This window comes from Capra hircus, chromosome 3 (assembly GCF_001704415.2).
Source record: "Capra hircus breed San Clemente chromosome 3, ASM170441v1, whole genome shotgun sequence".
Classification (NCBI taxonomy): domain Eukaryota; kingdom Metazoa; phylum Chordata; class Mammalia; order Artiodactyla; family Bovidae; genus Capra; species Capra hircus.
The window spans coordinates 20,359,789-20,384,998 of NC_030810.1; the positions used below are offsets into that span (position 1 = coordinate 20,359,789).

Genomic DNA, 25,210 nt, shown 5'->3' on the forward strand with positions numbered 1-25,210 from the left:
CTTTCGTAGTAAAATGTTTTTGTAATGAAATGTCTTTACTCTGGTTATGCCTTCTGGGGCTGTGGCTATTTTTATAACAACTAATTGGAGCAACTTTAGCTTAACTACTGAGAAATTCTTAGAAGGAAAAATACATCACTCAAAACTTCTGGGGTGGTTATCAAGACTTAAAAAATTTAAATATGAGATGTCAAGTATGAAGTCCGGATCTCAGAGAGGTCTGTTCTGGAGAGAGAACGTTTGGTAGATGATGTTTAAAATCAAAAGAGATGAGATCTAAGGAGACTATAAAGATTTATATAAGAATCTCCAAGTCCTATCTACTCCACTCCTAAGCTTCCATTTCTGTTTGTCACTCTAGGTTCCAGTTACTCTTCAATTAAAAACCTGGTTTCAGGGACTTCCTTTGGCAGTCCAGTGGTTAAGACTCCACATTCCAATGCAGCGGGCATGGGATTGATTCCTGGTTGTATGCCCCATAGCACAGACAAAACAAACAAACGAAACTGGTTTCCCAGGCACTACTAGACTCTTCAGCCCTCTACCTCAGCCTCTACTCTTGGCTGCTAGATTTCTCTTCCAAAGTCCAGGTTCAAATTATATTACTACCCTGCTCAGAAGTTTTCTGGCTTCCTACCAACTACACAATAGGGTTTAAGTTCCCTGGTCTGACGGTTGACAACAAGCCTTTCAGGACTTCCCTGGTGGCACAGTGGATAAGAATCTCCCCGCCAATGCAGGGGACACAGGTTCCATCCCCGGTCTGGTAAGATTCCACATGCTGTGGAGCAACTAAGCCCCCTAGCCACAAGCACTGAAGCCTGCACACTGCAATTACTAAAGCCCGCAGGCTTATAAGCCTGTGCTCCGCAACGAAAGAAGCCACTGCAATGAGAAGAAGCCTATGTACTGGAACAAAGAGTAGCCCCAGCTCACTAGCAACTAGAGAAAATCTGGTCAAAGCAACAAAAGACGCAGGGTAGTCAAAAATAAATAAATAAATAAATATTTTTAAAAGAAGAAGAAAAGAAATAAGCCTTTCCCCGTAAGTAAACTCTTTGTCTAAAATCTTCAAGGTAAGTTAATTGTGCCTTCTAGGGCACTCAACACTTCCTCCTTTCAGCACAGTTATAAATGTTGACTCTAACTCCCAGAAGGCCAAAAACTGTTGCTTCTAGAAAGTCTTGTCCAGCCCTTCTTTGAAACAGCATCTAGCATGGTACCCTGCATGCAGTAAGGATTCAAAGGTTTAATAAATTAATTTTTACAGATTATGACAAAGCAAGAATGAAGCAAAACTGGAACCCTCATACACTGCTGGCAGAAATATACAATGGTGCAGCTGCTGTGGGAAACAGTTGGTGGTTCCTCAAAGTTAAAAACAGAGTTAGCATACAATCTATCATTTCTATTCCTAGAGTATACTGAGATGAGAAATGAAAACACATGTCCACACAAAAACTTGTAAGTGAATGTTCACCGCAGTTTTACTCACAAAAGCTACAAGAAGAAACTCAAATGCCCATCAATAGATGGATAAGCAAAACGTGGTATATTCATACAATAGAATATTATTCAGCTATGAAAAGGAATGAAGCACTGATACATGCTCCAAGGATGAACTCTGAAAGCATTATGCTAAATGAAAGATGCCAAATATGCAAAACAACACATACTACATGACTCCATTTATATGAGATATCCAACCCAGAGAGACAGAGAACAGTTAGTGGTTACCAGGGGTTGGAGGAGGGGATGTGACTGCTTAATGCATTTGAAGTTTATGTTTGGGATAATGAAAAAGCTCTGGAACCTGACAGTGATGTTAGTTGGAAAACACTGTGAGTGTACTTGCTGCCATCAAACTGTACACTTTAAAATGGTTACAACAGTAAATCTTTCATGTATTTTGCAACAATTTAAAAAAATAGTATTACAGTGCAGTTGCGAAGTCAATAGAAACCATAATATTAAACAGTGCAGTACATCATTCTTTTTAGGTTTTTATCTAAATAATTTTTAGATAAAATGCTCTCTTCCTGCACAAGCATATCAGAACTGCCTATTTGAATACTTGATCCAACCATTCATTCACAAACATCTGTCAAATATTTTAGCTTTACAAATCCTCTGACTTCCTGGCTACTTCCCATATACCCAGCAATCTACAAGATACTTCATAACATAACATGATCTAATTTTATACCTTGTAATAAGTTGCTAGAGAGGATGTCCCTGCCAGGAACCTTATCTCAATCTCCTCTAAGTTAAGCTCCCATTATCATTCCACATGTGTTCATGACCTCACTAATTCTTATTTTCTCCACAGTCCAATATCCCTCTAGGTATTTAGGTTCATTTCCCTTCAGTCTTTTTTTTTTTTTTTTGCCTCTCTTCAGTTTTTATTTGAAGGGATGCTCACATGCAACAAAGTAGCCACTCTAGACCTGTTACTAGTTTGTATATTCATTGTATCAAATGATCCAAGTACATCAAAGCCTAGCTTCAGCTATAAAGCTTGGAAAAAGACAACCTCCTACTATAAGAAAAGTTAACCGTGGTATCAGAATCACACAACTCCAGTTGCTTTTTTGTGCTTTAATGTCCCTCAGTCAAAAGCAAGTGTGTCTCGGTCAGCCTGGTGCCCAGGCTGCATCCGCCCTCGGCCTGCCTCCCTCTGCTCATTCATTTGGTCTGTTTGCGAGTGGAGTGACTCGAGAATACAAAAATAACTGCTACAAATTCTCTGTATCTGGCATACAAAAACTGAGTGAAAAGTATCTCAGTAGTCTGTTACCTTAAAACAAAACATCTCAGCAAAAAATACAACACAGGTTCAACTTCTGCAGTACTTTTTTCATATAAAACCCTAGTAAAATAGGCTTCTTAAAAATTAAATAGTGAAATACCAACCAAATTATATACATCATTACAGTACAGGTGAATGAGGCAAAGTACCCAGTTCTCAGTCTCCCTGGTGGTGGAAGGGCCAGCGCCTGCCGCCTGACGCTCCCTTGAGGCTGCAGTCAGTTGAGAGGGAGCCTTTGACCGGTGGATAGACGCAGAAACGGGAAGACCTGGGCCCCTCAGAGCAGAGAGGCAGTCCATGATTTATTGCTTGCTGTGCCCGCTCTCTGCCCACGCAGCCTGGTCCTCAGGCCAATGCCAACGCTTGGCCCCAGGTGCAGCTGAGCCAATGCGATGGAACCCAGGAGTGTCCAGAGAGGACGCGGCCTTGGCTCTCACGTCCCGGGTCTCAGCATCTGAGTGGGACCCGTCCTGGGCGTTGGGGGCCATCCGAGCTCAGATGGTCTGAGTGGCACCTCAGGAGCCTCTGGCCCCTGAGGGCAGGCAGCAGGGCCAGTGGCATTTGACCCTCCCACTGCCTGGAGACCACAGCACCCGCCTGCTGCGAGTATCTATGTCCGGCGCCGCTTGGCCGCGCTGGGGCTGGAGGGGTTGCTGTTGGCGGTTAGGACTTTGTCGGTGACCCGGCTGCGCTTCCGCTTGTCTGGCCCCTCTTTGGACCCCAAGTCCGAGTTGTTCTTTTCTTTGTCTTTGCTGGACTTTTCTGTTGCTTTCCCCAAGCTTCCTGAAGATGAAAAAACATCATCAGCCCCGTTGTGGGGGTCCACATCTTCCTTCATTTCCTCTTTCATTTCCTCCTCGATGATTACTTTTCCTTCTCGGACTTCTTGAATGATTTCTTCTGGAAGGATGAAGTTCCTCTCTGGATTTGGGAAGGGAAGAATCTCAGACTCGTGCAGTGCCTGCATGTCATACATGGTGCTCAGGTGGTCCCAGATGACCTTGGATGGGACCTGCCGACCGATGTTCTGGCTGAACTTGTCTCGGATACAGATCATGTGGAAGTGCCGGTTCACCCCGACGGGCTCGTGGCCCAGCATGGCGTGGAAGAGGCACACCTCCACCTCGGGGCTCCACACCACCGTCTCCTCGGCCGGGCTGGTGGCAGCCTCCCCAGGGCCCTTGTCGCCGGCCGCGCCGTCGCCGCCCACCTCGGCCTCCCCCATGGCCCCGCCGCCCAGCGACGAGCCCCGGGCGGGGGACTCCCTTCAGTCTTAACGAAACTTCCATAAAGAGCAGTGTACTGTCAGTATCTCCATTTTCTCACTCCCCATTTATTTCTCAATCCATTGCAAATTTAATTTCTTCCCACAACTCCAATGAACACTCATCTGTCCTTTTAATTCCAAAATTGAAGAGTATCTCCTAGTTTCTTTACCACTAAAATGATAGCTGCGCTTCTTCACATGTTGAAGGTTAATAAACCAACAAATATATAAAAACAGCACATTACTTTTTTATTGACTCTTAATCAAAGGGCTTCCCAGGCGGCACTAGTGGTAAAGAACCTGCCTGCCAACACAGGAGACATTAAGAGACTTGGGTTTGATCCCTGGGTCAGGAAGATCCCCTGGAGGAGGGCATGGCAACCCACTCCAGTATTCTTGCCTGGAGAATCCCATGGACAGAGGAGCCTGGCGGGCTACAGTCCATGGGGTCGCAGAGTCGGACACAACTGAGCACACAATCAAAGAGTGGGTGAAAGGAAATACAAAGCCAGATGGTTTATGCAGTCATATTCTGGGAGAATTTTTAATTACAACACTAATCTGTGCAACACCTACCATATACTTTATTCTTCCTTCCTGACACCAGGTTAGCCATCCACTCAGAGATTAACAACAAGAAAAAACCAACGCAAGCTCTAAAATGTTAAGAGACTTAACCAAGGTAACACATCTAATAAGTGCCTGGGCCAGGTTTGGTACACTAATTTTCTAATTTCACTGCTTTCTGAATTATACACACTGTGATTGTTTCCAGTCATGAAATAATTCTGATACTTAGAAAAAACAGAACAAATTCCTTAAAATCCTAAGGAGCAAAAATCTAAAGAGGGATGTTAATTTACACACACTTTCTTTTGGCCTTTCTTTCTGTATTTCTCTTTTACTTATCTCAGTTAGTCAAGAGTGGCTGGCTTCCAGGCAAAGCTGAAAGACGAAAAATTAAACCTTTTGGTGCTAAGAAAAAAGAAGCACATAAAAAAATGTGGCTTTAAAGTACATGGTTCCTGATCCTTTTTAAAAAATAAATTTTATTCATTTATTTATGGCTCCATGGGGGTCTTCGCTGCTGCGCACAGGCTTTCTTTAGTTGTAGCAAGCAGGGGCTACTCTCTAGTTGTGGTGTGCGGGCTTCTCTTGTTGTGGAGCATGGGCTCGAGGGCCTTTAGTTGCAGTGCGCAGGCTCAGCAGTCACGGCCCACGAGGGCCTCAGCTTACTTGCCCCAAGGCATGTGGAATCTTCCTAGACTGGGATTGAACCACATTTCCTGCAATGGCAGGCAAGTTCTCAACCACTGGACCACCAGGGAAGTCCCATGGTCCTGATCTGAACAAAACTGCAATCTCATGGTTTTAGCCATGCCAATACCTTAAAAGAACATGACCCATATATCCAACTCCATCACAGGTAAAAATGATTCAGAACACGTACTGCTGAGGACCTATCATATCCACAGCAAGCTAAGGGAAAGAATGCAAAGAAGCCACAAGGGGTTCTTTCTACAAAATGTTATCAGGCTTATATCAACTGATCTTGGCTAAAAGGGATAACTGGACATAGAGTTCGAAAGGAACTTCTCTACCTTCAGCTTCTATATGGTCACTTCTCTGAAACTGCATATAAAGTTTCCGTATAAGGAAGCACCTGTGTGGGGCTTCCCTGGTGGCTCAGTGGTGAAGAATCTGCCAGTGCAGGAGACACAGGTTCAACCCCTGATTCAGGAATATCCCACATGCTGAAGAACGACTACGCCCATGGGCCACAACTACTTAGCCTGTCCTCTAGAGCTTGGGAACCGCAACTACTGAAGCCCACACACACTAGAGTCTGTGCTCCAGAACAAGATTAGTCAACGCAGTGAGAAGCCCCACGCACCACAACTGCAGAGTAGCCCCTGCTCTCCGTAACTAGAGAAAAGCACACACGGCAGTGAAGGCCTGGCACAGACAAAAGTAAATTAAAAAAAAGAAGGAAAAAAGGCATCTGTGGTCAAGACATCATGTTAATTCTTTCCCATCCTCTGTCCCAGGAATGTTTCACAAGGGCCATTCTCCTTCTTACCCATCTTACTATGGATTAAGAAGAAAGTCTTTTGATTCATGTTGGAGAGTTCTCATTGTAGAATGTGGTGACAGGTGTGATAATAATTTTTGTTTAATGATGTCACTTTTTGGTTCCCTTACTAGTATCAAAGAATGCTACTGTAAGCAACTATGACGAGAGCACAGAGGATATGGGTAAGGCATAAAGCATTATTTCACCTAGGTGAAAGAATCATAGCAATGCTCCTGAATTTTGGGAAGTATCAATCTACTGAGAACCTCAGCAAGGACTCATTCACTTGTGTCTAAGACTGTGTCCTAGCTGCATTAAAATGTGTCCCATACACAATGGAGTATTACTCACCCATTAAAAAGAATACACTTGAATCAGTTCTAATGAGGTGGATGAACCTGGAGCCTATTATACAGAATGAAGTAAGCCAGAAAGAAAAACACCAATACAGTATACTAACACATACATATGGAATTTAGAAAGATGGTAACGATAACCCTGTATGCAAGACAGCAAAAGAGACACAGATGTACAGAACAGTTGTTTGGACTCTGTGGCAGAGGGAGAGGGTGGGATAATTTGGGAGAATGGCATTGAAACATGTATAATATCACAGGTGAAACGAATAGCCAGTCCACGTTCGATGCGTGATACAGGATGCTTGGGGCTGGTGCTCTGGGATGACCCAGAGAGATGGTACGGGGAGGGAGGTGGGAGGGGGGTTCAGGATGGGGAACATGTACACCTGTGGCGGATTCATGTTGATGTATGGCAAAACCAATACAATATTGTAAAGTAATTAGCCTCCAATTAAATAAATTTATATTAAAAAATAAATAAATAAAATGTGTCCCAGTTACATGCTTTGCATAATTCCAAGTTGTCGAAGGTGAAAAGATCCTAAAATTTTCCTTTTAAGAGACCAACATTACATATCTGAATAAAAGAACTTACAAAGTTTGAAAACATGAGAAGGGAACATACCAGACATATGGTGGGGATTTGCATTCCATTTTGTTGAATAGCTATTCAAGACATGAAGAAACATTTTAACTGACTTTTGCTGAAAGATTTGATACTATAAATCCATATTCATTTATGCGTTATCATATATCAGTATTTCACTTGCACATTTACTCATTCCTAACACACACGTGGGCTTTCCTCTTGGCTCAACACTAAAGAATCCATCTGCCAATGCAGGAGACATGAGTTTGATCCCTGGGTTGGGACGGTACCCTGGGAAAGGAAATGGCAACTCATTCCAGTATTCTTGCCTGGGAAATCCCATGGACAGAGGAACCTGGTGAGTTATGACATGCGGTCACAAAGAGTCAGACACAACTTAATGACTAAACCACCACCACCACAGACTAATAATTTACAAAGACTCTTAAAAAGAGTTTCACTGCTTAAAAAAAGTTCCTAGTGAAATGAATTGATTAAAAACTACATCTACATACTAGGTATTACAAATATTCCCAAAATGCAATCTACGACATAATGCTCTAAACTTAAAAACAGCAAACAAAAGCCACAAAGCAAAATCAAAAAAACTTATTTCAATTTAAATAATTTTTCCCTCTTAGATGCTGTCATTTAAATTCATTTAATGAAAGCATAACCTTCAACCACGAAATGAAATTTCTATTCTATCTATACTATATACGACAACTCCAAACTTACCTCTGCAATACCACTGAGGTTTGGTTTTAATTTTTTTTAATAATCTGTGAGAAAACTCTAAAATAGGCAGTGTCTAATTTTTAGCCAATCTTGTTTTAATTTTGGCTCCATAAAAACTGCTTTTAAATAAAAAAGTAGTAGGTATACTTTATCTTTTAAATTTTTATTTATTTTTATTTTTGGCTCTGCTGAGTCTTCACTGCTACACAAGGGCATTCTCTAGTTGTGGTGAGTGGGGGCACACTTGACTTGCAGCGTGTGGGCTTCTTACTGAGGTGTTAGGGAGCACAGGCTCTAGGGCACACAGGCTCCAGAAGTTGTGGTGCATGGGCTTAGCTGCCTTGCAGCAGGTGAGATCTTCCCAGACCAGAGATCAAATCTGTACAGCCCCTACACTGGCAGGCAGATTCTTAACTGCTGTACCATATTAGTGAATAGTGGAATAGTGAAGTCGCTCAGTTTTGTTCAACTCTTTGCGACCCCATGGACTTTAGCCTATCAGTCTCCTCCATCCATGGGATTTTCCAGGCAAGAGTGCTGGAGTGGATTGCCATTTCCTTCTCCAGGGGATCTTCCCGACCCAGGAATTGAACCCGGGTCTCCCGCATTGCAGGCAGACCCTTTACTGTCTGAGCCACCATATTAGGGAAGTTAAATAGTCTTGTTTAGGCTTCAGAGCCAAAGAAGAGCAGGCCTCTAACCTTGCTTCTAACCGGCCTGGACACTGTTCTTACTATGGTCTGAGTGCAAGCCTTGCAGCAGCATAGATAAGATGCCAGATAAATCTTAAGATTGTTGAGGCCCTGGAGGGGGGCTGGTCAACCAAGCCCTGGGCTTAACAACATTCCAAGTTGTGTCACAGTTCTGACAAAACACGGTCCACTGGAGATGGGAATGGCAAACCACTTTAGTATTCCTGTCATGAGAACCACATCAACAGTATGAAAAGGCAAAAAGATACCACACTGAAAGATGAACTCCCCAGGCAGGTGGGTACCCAGTATGCTACTGGATAAGTGGAGAAATAACTCCAGAAAGAACGAAGAGACAGAGCCAAACCAAAAACAACACCCAGTTGTAGATGTGACTGGTGATGGAAGTCAAGTGTGATGCCATAAAGAACAATATTCCATAGGAACCTGGAATGTTAGGTCCATGAATCAAGGTAAAATGGATGTGGTCAAACAGGAGATGAAAAGTGGACATTGTAGGAATCAATGAACTAAAATGGACCAGAATGGCTGAATTTAATTCAGATGGCCATTATACCTACTACTGTGGGCAAGAATCCCTTAGAAGAAATGGAGTAGCCCTCAAAGTCAAAAAAAAGAGTCCAAAATGGAGTACTTGGGTGCAGTCTCAAAAATGACAATGATCTCTGTTCACTTCCAAGGCAGATCATTCAATATCACAGTAATCCAAGTCTATGCCCCAACCACTACTGTTGAAGAAGCTGAAGTTGAACGGTTCTATAAAGACCTACAAGACCTTCTAGAACTAACACCCAAAAAAGATGTCCTTTTTATCACAGGGGACTAGAATGCAAAAGTAGGAAGTCAAGAAACACCTGGAATAACAGACAATTTGGCCTTGGAGTACAAAATGAAGCAGGGCAAAGACTAACAGAATTTTGCCAAGAAAACGCACTGATAATAGCAAACACCCTCTTCCAACAACAAAGGAGATGACTCTACACATGGACATCACCAAATGGTCAATACCAAAGCAGATCAATTATATTTTTTGCAGCCAAAGATGGAGAAGCTCTATACAGTCAGCAAAAACAAGACTGGGAGCTGACTGGCTCAGATCACAAACTCCTTATTAGCAAATTCAGACTTAAATTGAAGAAAGGAGGGAAAACCACTAGACCATTCAGGTATGACCTAAATCAAATCCCTTATGATTATACGGTGGAAATGACAAATAGATTCAAGGGATTAGATCTGATAGAGTGCCTGAAGAACTATGAACAGAGGTTCGTGACATTGTACAGGAGGCAGTGATCAAGACCATCCCCAAGAAAAAGAAATGCAAAAAATCAAAATGGTTGTCTGAGGAGGCCTTACAAATAGCTGAGAAAAGAAGAGAAGTGAAAGGCAAAGGAAAAAAGGAAAGATACACCCAATACCCATCTGAATGCAGAATTCCGAAGAATAGTAAGGAAAGATAAGAAAGCCTTCCTCAGCAATCAATGCAAAGAAATAGAGGAAAACAATAGAATGGGAAAGACTAGAGATCTCTTCAAGAAAATTAGAGATACCAAGAGAACATTTCATGCAAAGATAGGCACAATAAAGGACAGAAATGGTCTGGACCTAACAGAAGCAGAAGATATTAAGAGGAGGCAAGAATACACAAAAGAACTGTACAAAAAAAGATCTTCATGACCCAGATAACCACGATGGTACAATCACTCACCTAGAGCCAGACATCCTGGAATGTGAAGTCAGGTGGGCTTTAGGAAGCATCACTACGAACAAAGCTAGTGGAGGTGACGGAATTCCAGCTGAGCTATTTCAAATTCTAAAAGATGATGCTGAAAAGTACTGCACTCAATATGCCAGCAAATTTGTAAACCTCAGCAGTGGCCACAGGACTGGAAACGCTGTTTTCATTCCAATTCCAAAGAAAGGGAATGCCAAAGAATGTTCAAACTACCACACAATTGTACTCATTTCGCACGCTAGCAAAGTAATGCTCAAAATCCTCCAAACCAGGCTTCAACAGTACATGAACTGAGAACATTCAGATGTTCAAACTGGTTTTAGAAAAGGCAGAGGAACCAGAGATCAAATTGCCAACATCTGCTGGATCATCGAAAAAACAAGAGTTCCAGAAAAACAACTTCTGCTTTATTGACTATTCCAAAGTCTCTGACTGTGTGGATCAAAACAAACTGTGGACAATTCTGAAAAAGATGGGAATACCAGACCACTTTACTTGCCTCCTAAGAAATCTGTATGCAGGTCAAGAAGCAACAGTTAGAACTGGACATGGAATAACAGACTGGTTCCCAATTGGGAAAGGAGCACGTCAAGGCTATATATTACCACCCTGCTTATTTAACTTCTATGCAGAGTACATCATGCGCAATGCCAGGCTGGATGAAGCACAAGCTAGAATCAAGATTGCTGGGAGATATACCAATAACCTCAGAATCACAGATGATACCACCCTTATGGCATAAAGTAAAAAAGAACTAAAGAGACTCTTGATGAAAGTAAAAGAGGGGAGTGAAAAAGTTGGCTTAAAGCTCAACATTCAGAAAACGAAGATCATGGCATCCGATCCCATCACTTCATGGCAAATAGATGGGGAAACAGTGGAAACCGTGTCAGACTTTATTTTTTTGGGCTCCAAAATCACTGCAGAGGGTGACTGTAGCCATGAAATTAAGGGACACTTGCTGCTTGGAAGAAAAGTTATGAGCAACCTAGACAGTATATTAAAAAGCAGAGACATTACTCTGCCAACAAAGGTCTGTCTAGTCAAAGCTATGGTTTTTCCAGTAGTCATGTATGGATGTGAGAGCTGGACTATAAAGAAAGCTAAGTGCCAAAGAATTGATGCTTTTGAACTGTGGTGTTGGAGAAGACTCTTGAAGACTGCAAGGAGATCCAACCAGTCCATCTTAAAGGAAATCAGTCCTAAATATTCATTGGAAAGACTGATAATGAAGCTAAAACTTGAATACTTTGGCCACCTGATGCAAAGAACTGACTCACCGGAAAAGACCCTGATGCTGGAAAAGATTGAAGGCAGGAGGAAAAGGGGACGACAGAGGATAAGATGGTTGGATGGCATCACAAACTCAATGGACATGACTTTGAGCAAGCTCTGGGAGTTGGTGATGGACAGGGAAGCCTGGCATGCTGCAGTCCATGGGGTCGCAGAGTCAGACATGACTGTTCAACTGAATTGAAGTTTTACGCGTGAACATAAATCAGAGCTTCAGTTTGCTCACAGATCGATGATGCTATAAGTTTGCATCCTAGGATTATACTTGGGAATCGTGAACTGCAATTTTGCAGTCACCTACAGAACTGATGGCTGCCTGGGACCTTTTCCCAACTGGGTCTCCAGATGTGCTGTGACACTGTTTGAGTTTGTCTAAACTCAATTTGTTTGTCAAAATCCAATTTGAAAAAAAAAAAGACCAATTTGGTGATGTATCTTCTGCTGTTTCTAGTTCTCTTTTCTCTTAATGTTAGTATATTGAAAGTAAGCTAGATAATGCTCTAATAAATATTGGTATTATTTATTTGTATATAATGAGTGGCTTATTCTGTTAACAAATCCTTTGAACCTGAGGCAAAAGTTTTGGCAAAACAGACCACAGGGAAACTCAATAGATACAATTTAGCAACTGGACAAGCTTTTGGCATATTTCCTAGAATGCAACACCATCTCATAGATAGGATAGTTTACAATCTGCTTATACCACAGAACTGAAAAAGGATGTAACCTGTTTCTCATCTAACAGATCATAAAAATTACTTCTGATGATGGATTGATGAATGTTTTTTTGTAAATCATTTTGGTAAATCTAGAAGGACTCAAAGAATGCAGTGGCACTGACTTAACAAACCGTACATAACACTTTTAGAACTTTATCCAAAAAAGTGAAAAATAAGAAGTGACCTGATAGCAATCTGTTTTCATCCTGTTAAGCAACATTTTTCTACAGGACTGATCACCTATAAATTTTTAACATCTTCCACCGAACTAAAGCACAAAGAACATTATCTCATATGGTAGGCACTCATTGCTGAATGCATAATTAAATAAATGAAGGAACTGCTGACTACTGTAGGTAGTACATCTTCAACTTCACAAGGTAATGCTTGTAATGCTTTTCAATCAGGTCACCAATTTACACCAGCAGAAGTGGTTATTTTTAGAGTTCCATCTGCTCCACACTCTCACAAAGCTAGGTATGGCTAGACTGGAAGTTATTTTTCTGCTCTGCAGTCTTTGCATCATTTAATCTATTTATCATCTCTTCATGTTTCATTTTTTGGCTATCTATTCTTATCATTTTACCATTCTTTCAGTAGCTGGTCTTTTTCTTATCTGAAGTAAGACAATACAATAGACCCCAATCTTCTGATTATACTGTTTCAAGTATCTTTTCCAACTTGTGTTTTTTTAATGAACATAAGTTCTTATTTTAAATGTAATCAACACACCTGAATGTAAAACATCATTGTGAATCAACTATATTCCACTAAAATTTTTAAATAAATAGCTGAAAAAATGTAGTCAAAATTGCTGATCAAGACATGATTATTCGGGGGGGCGGCACGCCATGCAGCATGTGGGATCTTAGTTTCCCAACCAGGGACTGAACTGGTGCCCACTGCAGCAGCAGCACAGAGTCTTAACCACTGGACTGCTAGGGAAGTCCCTAAGATACCTATTTTTAATCTAATGTATAAAAGCCTTTCTTCCCCAAAGTTCAAAAATTTACCTACATTATCTTCTTAGTTTTACAGTTTTGCCTTTCACATTTAAAACATCAATCAGTTGGAACTGATTTGTATATAGTATGAGGTCCAGGTTCCTTTTTTTTTTTAACTGTACGAGTAACTAGTCCCAAATGTCCCAAACCATTCTTTCTCCACTCATTTAAAAAGCCAGCTCAGAGTTCTCTGGTTGCCTAGTGGTTAGGATTCCAGGCTTTCACTGCCATGGTCCACGTTCAATCCCTGGTCAGGCAACTGAGATGCTGTAAGCCGTGGGTTATCACCCCTCAAAAGGCCAGCTCAATTTTAAATTGTTTCTACATATGCATGGATCTGTTTCTAGACTTCTGTTCCACTTGTTCATTTGTCTATTCCTATACTACAACTCATTCATGTTAGGAAGGAAGAGAGACAGGAGGGTTGACATATCCACACGGAAATATTCACAAAGGACTGGTGTAACCTCTGTCAGGGAGCAGCATGAGTGGCAACCATCCACTGCATCAAGATACCCTGCTCTTCTCCCTACTCTGTGATTGCTTCTTTTCTTATTCTTTTGCTCTGTAAATATAACCACTACCTAAAAGCTCTGATGCAGCACATTTTGTTTCTTTGGAATCTCTTCACCATCTCATTCATTTTTAAGTCTTCAGTTCTCACCTCTAAGGGGGTGACTTAAATAAATCTCTACTTCACGAAGCATTAGATCACGCACATACCTATATTAAAGTATCCATCACCATGTATTATTTACCTGTTTATATATTTATTTCCTTATGCTTGATAGGGATTAATAGCAAATGGGGTCATCTCTTAGTACAGACAGGATGACCATTAAATAATCATTTCTTTAAGAAATGTTGACAACTATTATCATCTCCTTTAACTGTTAAGACCTCTCTTTAAACATTTCTTATTCCTTAAACTGCAGAGTCCAAGACTACTGACTTTGCATATCTTCAGATATTCACTGGCCCTAAAATTTCCTTTCCAAATCTCATGATCTGAAAAGAACACTACTTAGGTTTAAATGTCTACCACTTTCAATTCCTCTAAAGGACCGAGAAACCCTACAATAGTCTATACTCATTTGTTAACTGCGCATTCGATTCCTTCCCAAGTCCTTAATAAGGAGAACTCCAAGGTAACTGGTGCCTTGCTTAATTTTTAACCTTCACATTATTATTTCATAAGGGAGGAGCCAAGGGTCATATTCTACTTTTTTTTTTTAATTTCAGGAGATTAATTCATACCTACAACTTCTAAACCATGAAATTTGAGCACATCTTTCAATGAACCAAAGAGATATCATACACCTTTAAGATTTCTTTCACAGCCATTTCTGTCTGTTAAGATAATACTTACTAGCATGATTATTAATACTGATAAGTAAGGTCTGCCATTACATGATAGGAGTCCAACAAACAAAAAAATTATATTTCTAGTACAAACTCAACGATGCCCAAGTTATCTGTCAAAAAATATAACTGCATATTTAACATATTACCCTGCCCATAAGAGACATGCATGTGATAAGTGAGTGTTCTCAAATTCAATAAAGCACTACAGAATGTATTACTCAGAATTACTCATCAACTTATACTTTTAAAACCTGAGTAAAATTATGGGGTACTATCTCACACTCTCCAAACTGGCAAAAACAAATCCTGAAACTATCAAGTGCTGATAAAAATATAAATCAACAAGAAATTTTCACATATTGCTGGTGTGAGCGTAAACTCATACAACTACTTTCGAAAACAGTTTGACAAATACAACATTGAAGCTGTGAAACATCTATGACCCACCCAATCTTAACCACACATGCAAGTAAGACAAAGTGCATAACAATATTTGCTACAGGACTGCATACAGTAAACAAAAAACTAAATTACCTAAATGTTCACCAATAGACTGATTTAGACTTTCTCTGGTGCCTCAATGGTAAAGAGTCTGCCTGCCAATAAGGAGATATAGGTTTGATCCCTGTATCGGGAAGATCCCCTGGAGAAGGAAATGGCAACCCACTCCAGCAGTCTTGCCTGGGAAATCCCAGGTACTGAGGAGCCTGGCGGGCTACAGTCCATGGAGTCTGGACACGACTTAGCAACTAAACAACATCACAAGACTGATTAAACTGTGGATTTGTACAATGCTGTACAGCAGGAAACGATCACATTAGAGATGTGCATAAACAAAATGGATGACTCTCACAAAGTAGAATAAAAAAGTTGTTAAAATTAAACTATGATACCATATAAAGTTTAAAAAAATGAGTACAAAAAATAAAAATAAAAAAGGAGTAACAGTATCAGATAGTTTTGGGAAGTGCTTAGTCACTCAGTCAAGTCTGACTCTTCGTGACCCCACTGACTGTAGCCCACCAGACTCCTTTGTCCGTGGGGATTTTCCAGGCCAGAATACTGGAGTGGGTTGCCATGCACTCCTCAAGGGGATCTTCCCAATCCAGGGACTGAACTCAGGTCTCCCACTTTGCAGGTGGATTCTTTACCATCTGAGCCATTAGGGAAGTCCAAGAATGCTGGAGTGGGTAGCCTATCCCTTCTCCAGGGGAACTTCCCAGGAATCAAACCGGGGTCTCCTGCATTGCAGGCAAATTCTTTACCAGCTAAGCTACTAAGGAAGCCTTAGTTATGGGATATAGTCAAAGAAAGCAAAATTACTTAAAAATGCAAGAGAACGACAAACACCAAATTCAGGATGAAAGACACAAAGATATATAATCAAAAAGGAACATATATAAGGGCTTCAATTCTGCATACTGGCATAAAGATAAACATAGAGGTCAATGGAACAGAACCAGGAAACCAGAAGTAAACCTAGCAAGTATGGCCAAATGATTTTTAACAAAGAAGCCAAGATGTATCAACAGGGGAAAAATGGTCTTTCTTTTCAACAAATGGTGCAATGATCACTGGATGTTCACTACAACAACACAAAAATTAACTATAACTGGGTCAAAAGCCTTAGTATAAGAGCTAAAAGTAAACAGAGGAGTGATTTTAAGTTAGGGAAAGAGAAATTGAACTTTCTTATCAAAATTAAAAACATTTGTGCTTTAAAGGACACAGTCAAAGTGAAAGGACAACACAGAAAACATCTGCAAATCACATATCATGTAAGGGACTTGTATTCAAAATAATATCACAATAAAATATCACCTTACACCTATGAGAATAGTTATTGATATTACAAAAAGGACAAGATACTGGTGAGGACGTAGAGAAAAGGGAACCCTTATGCACTGTTCATTGGAACATAAATTAGTGCAATTACTATGGAAAACAGTATGGAGGTTCTTCAAAAATTTAAAAACAGAATTATCAAATGATCCAGCAATTCCACTTCTGAGTGTTTTCCAAAGGAAAGGAAAACACTCACTTGAAAAGCTATGCACCCCCATGCATGTACACACACCCTGAAATATTATTCAGCCATAAGAAAGAATGAATTCTTGCCATTTTCAACAATATGGATGAACTTCGAGGGTACAAGGCTAAGTGAAATAAGACACAGAGAGACAAATACTTTATGATCTCACTCATATGTAGAATTTAAAAAAGCAGCACCAAGCTCATATACAGAGAACAGACTGGTAATTGCCAGACGTGGGGCGGGGTGTGCCAAATGGTTAAAGGGGTCAAAAGGTACAAACTTTCAGTTACAAAATAAATAAGCTATAGCGTGGTGGCTATAGTTAATTATGTTGTTGTTTAGCCGCCAAATCATGTCTGACTCTTTTGCGATCCCATGGACTATAGCCTGCCAGGCTCCTCTGTTCATAGGACTTCCCAGGCAAGGATACTGGAGTGGTTTGCCATTTCCTTCTCCAGGGGATCTTCCCTACCCAGGGATCAAATCTTTATCTCCTGCTCTGGCAGGTGGATTCTTTACTGCTGAGCCACCAGGGAAGCCCCACAGTTAATTATGTCGTTCAGTCGCCCAGTTGTGGCCAACTCTGTGACCCCATGGACTGCAGCACGGCAGGCCTCTCTGTTGATTATACTCAGTGCATATTTAAAAGTTGAAAGTTCTCATTACAAGAAAGAAATTCTATAACTATATGGTGACAAATGTTAACCAGATTTACTGTGTTCCTTATTTTGCAATATCTGCTATAATTATAAAATTATCATATACACCTGAAATAAAATGTCAAGCTTCAATTAAAAAAGAATCCTACAACACAACAGTAAAAAGACAACCCAATTAAAAAGCGAGCAGAGGATATGCATAGACATTTCTCTCAAGATACCCAAGAGACCAAGGGGTCACTTCAGAAAACAGTTTCTTAAAAAGTCAGTTACCATATGACCCAGCAATTCCACTTCTATAAAGATCCAAGAAAGACGTAAACATACATCCACACAAAAACTCGACATGAACGTTCACAACAGCATTACTAACAACTGCAAAGAGGTAAAAATGTAAATGCCCATTAACGGATGAGTAAAAAAACAAAATGTGGAATATTCATACAATAGACTATATGGCAAAAAAGAGAAAAATACTGAAAACATACTACAACATGTATGAAAATTAAAAACATTACGCTTAGTGAAAGAAGCCAGACACAAAAGACCACATACTGTATAATTTTATTTATATGTAATGTCCAAAATAGGCAATTCCAGAGACAGAAAGGAGATTAGTGGCTGCCTAGAGTTGAAGAGGTGAATGCTAATGGTCATGAGAGTTCTTTCTGGGGTGATGAAAATGTTCTAAAATTAGATAGTAGCGATGGTTATACAACTGTGAATATAGTAAAACAAACAAAAAACCCCATTAAATTGTACATATTAAGTGGGTAGTTTGTTATGTAAATTCTATCTCAATAAAGCTGTCTTTAAAAAATTAGGTCAACAATTAATAACAAACAAGGAACTTGTACAAAGTAGCAACACTCAAAGTAGTTTCTTGTTGCAAGTGGCAAGACTTACTGTTTACTATATGGACGCAACCATTATCACCTTAATCCAAGAATCAACCTTAACACTACTAAAAGTAGGTCAACCAGGTATTATGTGCATTATGACATGATGCAAAATGAGACAGAGCTATGATGTATTCTCGCCAAAACGTTTAGATATAAATCCATCAAGCTTTTACCTGTAAACTTTAGAGATAAATACAGGAACAAAAGGAACAAACTAAGTGATACCTTAAGAATGCAACTGTATAAAAGCATTCTCAGGACAACCAGTCCAGTCTCAAAGCTAACATCACTGAAAAATAAGGACTAAGCTAGGTTAAAGGCTTCCCAGGTGGTGAGTGGTAAAGAATCTAACTGCCAATGCAGGAGACACAGATTCAATCCCTGGGTCAGGAAGATCCCCTGGCAAAGAAAATAGCAACCCATTCCAGTACTCTTGCCTGGGAAATCCCATGGACACAGAAGCCTGGTGGGTTATAGTCCATGGGGTCACAAAAGAGTCAGACACAATTAAGCAACCAAACTACAAAGCTAGATTAAAGACAAATTAAACGAAGTGCATTTTAAGTTACTTTTACTTTATTTATTTTTGGCCACACTGCATAGCTTGTGGGATTTTAGTTCCCCAACCAGGGAATGAGCCCAGGCCACGGAACCAAAGTGTTGAGCCCTCACTTGCCAAGAAATTCCCTAAACAAAGGGTTACAATGGACAAAGTCCTGGTTCAGACATTAGTTTGGATAGCCAGCAGTAGCAAATTTTTTTTTGATCAGCTGGGGAAATTTGAATAATAGCACCTGCATACCAAAGGAAAGGAATATGGAGTGTGGGTATCACCCAGTTAAAAAAAAAAAAAAGCCAAGCTGTAAACTGATCTCATTTTAGTAAAATAAAAGTAAAAACTTACGTATATGTGCTTAGAGAAAGATCCTGGGAGGAAATGCACCAAAAGATAACAGTAGTGACTTCTGAATGACAGGAATGTCAAGTTTTTATTTTCACATATCTGTATACTCTAATATTCTACACAGCACATTCACTGTTTTTTTTTTAAATGAATTAAAGACAGAATCACATGGGGGGCTTTAATAAACTAACAGTATCCAGGCCTTATCCCATATATATTTAAAAACATTGAGAACAACTGCTCTTAAGAATTGGGAGTGGATAAAAGGGAAAATTCTTGTCTAGGTTTGTCTTTAAAAAAGACATTCATGGACTTTTTAACTTATTGAGTTAGGAAGGAGACCACTCTAAACAGAGGCAGTAACTATATCTTTTAGAAGGAGCAAATTATATTAGTCAATTTTACAAATTAGGATCCTTGGTTGAAAAAAAGAAATCCGGTTTCGGTATATTAGCAGAATAGGAATTTATCAACAGGATATTGAGAGTTCCAGAAAAAAAAAAGATTTGGCAAACTTGTAAAAAATCAAGTTAAGCAGTCAAAACCACCAACCAAAGTCACATCACAGGAAGAAGTCTCTCAGAAAACTGCCCACTAGCTAGTATGCCACTGCCACAAGTCAACAGAATTAATTCTAAATTGTCCTTGCTCCTTTGAATCTCTCTCACTCCAGATTCAAATACCCAGTCAAGTGTATTTGATTGGCACAGCTGGGTCACAGCTACCAGGGGCCTCAGAAAGAAAGTATATGTGTGTATGCAAACAAGCTACATGTCCTTTTCCAGCTTCCACTCCCATCAAGTTTCACAAAAAGGCAATATTGGAACAGGGTTAAATGGTAAACAGACAAAAGAAACAAAGAAAAACTTTAAAGTCCAATTACTAGAATGTCCAACATATACATCTTCCCAGTCTTCCCATTAGTAACAAATTTTAATCATTGTGCCTTCTGATTCATTCTCAAAAAAACATTTCCTGGAAGTAATTTCACAAAGTATAAAATTTTTAGACTAAAATTTGCAACCTTTCTCAGGTAGTTATCTCCTTTCCAACATTTTGTTATTAAAAGGTCACAAGCACCTGCTGCAAACATACCTATATACTATCCCACTGATAGAAATGTAATTTACTTAAATCACAACAGTTCCAAATAAACAAACATATTATGAAACATACTATGTTACAAAAGTATATTTATCACCTGGTGCAATCTGACACATTAAATTCAAGCTATAAGAGTCAGGTAACTAAGTGGATGAGTTTTATGTACAAGCATATTTAAAAATCTCTTCTCAAGAATAAATTTTTTGCTCAAAATCCAAACATTACTTTTAAGTTAGAAGAGCAGACTCTGGATCTGGTTGTCACTTCACCTCTTTTTGCTTCAAATCCTTATCTGTAACTGGAGATTGTTGCAAAGTCAATGATTAAGTGAGTGAATATATGTAAAGTGTTAAGAACATTGCCTGGATGCTTTTCTCAGGGAAATGAAAGAGTCTTGTTTACAGTGAGTACTCCATAGGTGTAATGCTTAATAGTTAAGGACTAGGAGGGATAAAAAAAAGCAGAGATATTACTTTGCCAACAAAGGGCCGTCTAGTCAAGGCTATGGTTTTTCCAGTGGTCATGTATGGATGTGAGATTTGGACTATGAAGAAAGCTGAGCACCGAAGAATTGATGCTTTTGAACTGTGGTGTTGGAGAAGACTCTTGAGAGTCCCTTGGACTGCAAGGAGATCCAAAGGAGATCAGTCCTGGGTGTTCATTGGAAGGACTGATGCTGAGGCTGAAACTCCAATACTTTGGCCACAATACCTCATGCGAAGAGTTGACTCACTGGAAAAGACCCTGATGCTGGGAGGGATTGGGGGCAGGAGGAGAAGGGGATGACAGAGGATGAGATGGCTGGATGCCATCACCGACTCAATGCACATTGAGTTTGGGTGAACTCCGGGAGTTGGTAATGGACAGGGAGGCCTGGCGTGCTGCAATTCATGGGGTTGCAAAGAGTTGGACATGACTGAGCGACTGAGCTGAACTGAGGAGGGATAAACAGGCTTCCCAGGTGGCACTAGTGGTAAAGAACCTGACTGCTAATGCAGGAGACATAAGAGACATGGGTTTGATCCCTGGGTGAGGAAGATCCCCTGGAGGAGGGCACGGCAACCCACTCCAGTATTCTTGCCCAGAGAATTCCATGGACAGAGGAGCCTGGTAGGCTGCCTACAGTCCATTGGGTTACAGAGTTGGACACAACTGAAGCGGCTTGGCTCGCACACGCACACACAGGGCAGGGAGTAAACAATAGGAAAAAAATTCTGTTTTGAGAAGAGAAATTTTCAGACCAAACAGGCTGAGGAAACTACTCACTAGTAACCAAAAAAGAAGACAAAACCAAAAAGAAAAAAGACAAAACCACTACAAACCCAGCATATTTAGCTCAATTTTATTTTTTTTAGCTCAATTTTATAATACAACAAATATACACTAGGTAGGAAAAAAAAAAAGGACAAGAAACAAACTAGCTGGAAAAGTTAACACTGAATTGGGCACAGGACCAAAACAAACACTCCATTTTACAACCATGTTGGAGGAGGGTTAATATCTCATACAATTACTCTATGCTGCTCAACAGAGAAATTGTGAGAAAATGATATGAGAAACACTGAACAAACCAGAAGAAAAAAAAAGGCTACCAATTTACAGGAAAATCTAGAATGTGGGAAACTGCAGGAGAAATAACCTGGTTTCTTCAACAAAGTACAAGGGAAAAAACCCTGAAGAAACATACAAACTAAGAGGCTTAAAAGAATATCAGTAAAAAAAAAAAAAAAAGAATATCAGTCAATTACAGTGTGTGGGACCTGGATACTGATTCAAATAAAGAGAAGTCAACAGAAAAGTAATAACTAGAAAAGGAAAAAAAGAATACCAAAAAGCCCATGTGCAACCATCTGTTCAGATTCCATACAATTTAATTCAATGAGTAAAAGGTAAAGACAATTTTGAAAAATTTACTTGACAATTATGAAGTGCTTACAACAGTCAGGCATTGTATTAAGAACTATACAAATGTTATTTCATTTATTTATCACAAAAACTCTATGAGAAGGTACTATTACCCCCATTTAACAAAGCAGCAGGCAGAAATCATACCTAAAACTTTATCAAAGTCTCAAAGCTTTAAGTAGTAATGCAGAGATTCAAACCAAGGGCACTATGACCACCATACCACCATGCCATCTCCCTACATGATGTGGTGAAAATCCAGCTTCGGAATCAGACAACTGTCTGAGTCCCCACCTCTCACTATGTTATGCAAACCACTGAACTTCTTGGATCCTCTGTACACTCACATATAGAAGCATTAATATCACCTATTTAAACAAGCGTTTTGAGGAGCAACAAGATGGACTCTGTTACACCCTCTAGCTTATGAAACCTTCAATAAATGGTTCTCACTATCCTTCTACCATACCTGGTAAGACTAATTAGAAAGCAGAGCTAATAATTCATAAGCATATAGCTGGAACACTGGAATAGTTCTACCTTTTAATTAACTAACTAAAGAACCCCCAAACCAACTTTTCAACATACTTGTAAACTTCAAGGACAGCAGTAATTCAGAAGAGAACTTTTTTATATAATAACATTTAAATATATAATCTTTGGTGGCTCAGACAGTAAAGTATCTTCCTGAAATGCAGGAGACCCAGGTTTGATCCCTAGGTTGGGAAGATCCCCTGGAGGAAGGGAATGACAACCTACTTCAGTGTTCTTCCCTGGAGAATTTCATGGACAGAGGAGCCTGGTGGGCTACAGTCCATGGGGTCACAAAGATTCAGACATGACTGAGGGACTAACACTTTCAAACTTATAATCAGCAGAAACCAGAGTTTGCAATATAAAGTATAATCAAACTTGATTCTTAAAAGACAAAAAAACAAAAACACAACCAACTTATTCCACACATACAGACCTGCTACTCGGAAAAGTGCACTAAAACTTTGTTCATACTGATGATCCTCTTGTCTGACATCTGATTAATATACGGCAAAGTAGTCTTATTATAAAAAAGGAAGGTAAGGTTAATGACTATGTTAAAATTAACTCCTTTAAGAAAGACGGCTTTCTGTGTTGTTATCCTGTGGATATTTTTGTGCTTATCTGTTAAACTACTTAAGTTCCTGGGTGGTAGGAATGTTTTATAGTCATCTAGGCATTCCTAGACCTTAGCAGGCTGAAACTGGCACCACAGTATAGCCTCCAACATTTCTTAAAGTGTTTCCTAAAAGAATGATTGAACCATTTTGTTTGAAAAATAACGTGTGCAACAGATCAGTTAAAGGTCGATTTTTAAAAATAATAAATAATTTTTATTATTACTATTATTTTTTGTCATGCCATGCTACATGCGGGATCTTACGTCTCTAGCCACATATCAAACCCAGGTTTCCTTGTAATCAAAGCGAAGAGTCCTAATCACTGGATTGCCAGGGAAGTCTGGCCAAAAGGCTGATTATTTGCTTCAGGAAATAAAAATAACTATTAGATGCCTTTAAACATTTGCCGAGTATATTTGAAATCACCTGTAAAATTCATAACATGAGCAATATTTTACCTCATTAGTTAAGATATACCTTTGGACAAAAGAACTTCAACTCATCCCACTGAATTATTTTTTCAAGGTTGATTGTAGCCAGTTTTGTTTTGAGCAGAAATCCAGTGGGAAATAAAAAATCAGTCTGATTTTGAAGTGACTTGGGCAGCTACCACTCAGCACAACCACATATCAAACTGTAGACAACGGCAATTATAGTCAGTTACAAAGTAGTATGTTTTCTATGTATGAAAGAAAAGAAAGAAAGTGAAGTCCCTCAATGTCTGACTCTTTTCGACCCCATGGACTGCAGCTTACCAGGCCCCTCCGTCCATGGGATTTTCCAAGCAGGAGTACTGGAGTGGGTTGCTATTTCCTTCTCCAGGGGATCTTTCCGACCTAGGGATCGAACCCAGGTCTCCCACATTGTAGGCAGACGCTTTACCACCTGAGCCACCAGGGCAGTCCCTTTCTATGAATGGGGAAAGCCAAAACTTCATTCAAGTTTTTTATCTTAGTATCACCTAGATTCCTTCCCCATTACAATTATTTGAAAAACCATAAATACATACCACAATTTGCCTTTTCCACAAACTACTTTTTCAGTTGGGATATTTTAAAAATTGCTTAGGTTTAAGTACGTACCAGTTGGATGAATATCTGAACTTATTTTCCTCAACAAAAATAATGGGAATAAAACAATATCTACCTCACAGGAATAAACTAATAAAAATATAAAGCAATTTAAGCAACTGTAAGCCTCTGGCACATTGGTTACTCCTGTTACTAAGTGCATATACTTTAAGTTTTAATCATAAAACAAAGATACGCAATTTGTTGGGAGTATGATTCAAAATTGTTGTTTTATCTAAGTATTTAAATTTTAGTTACAAGCAGAAATATGTCCCAGATTTCTTGTCATTCCAAACGTATTAAAATGGCTGCATGTGCTGTCCTCAACCAAACTACTAAACAGCCACTGACAAGAAAACCAAGCTGAATTCATTCAAAATAAAAATGGCTTCCTAACAACCCCACACCACCAAATTTCAAGAGCTTTGCTAAGATACTATTCAGAATCAATTGAAAGAATATTTGTATCAGTATGTACAAACTGTTTTGAGAACCTTTAAGAAAAAGAGGTCTCACCCAAGTTTACGGGTTCAGTAGTCAACAAAAGCAAAACACAAAGCAACTGACTTGTAATTTCTATAAAGCACTTTAAACGTCTTTTCTGTAAAACCACCAAAATAATTTAAGAACAACAACAACAAATCCTAGGGGAGTTGACAAAAGTAAACTTTCGTATTGAATGAATGTGGAAAGGTAAATTGAAATTGACTCCCTAAGGGAAGGAAGATGAAGTAAAATAGTTTATTTTCCTATTAATTCCAAACTTCTCATTCACAATTAGCACTTTATTATTTTATCTTTTAGACGGATTT

At 39.5% G+C, this 25,210-nt stretch overlaps 1 protein-coding gene and 1 pseudogene across 4 annotated transcripts in view; both read right to left on the reverse strand.

Annotated features, from left to right (window-relative positions):
- The window catches only part of GPBP1L1 (GC-rich promoter binding protein 1 like 1), a 65,915-nt gene that overhangs the window by 38,599 nt on the left and 2,106 nt on the right, over positions 1 to 25,210 (reverse strand). The window lies entirely within an intron of this gene.
- On the reverse strand, positions 2,446 to 4,342 carry LOC102182405 (annotated as a pseudogene). Its single transcript, XR_001917530.1, has one exon. The product of XR_001917530.1 is annotated as an MRG/MORF4L-binding protein pseudogene (transcript).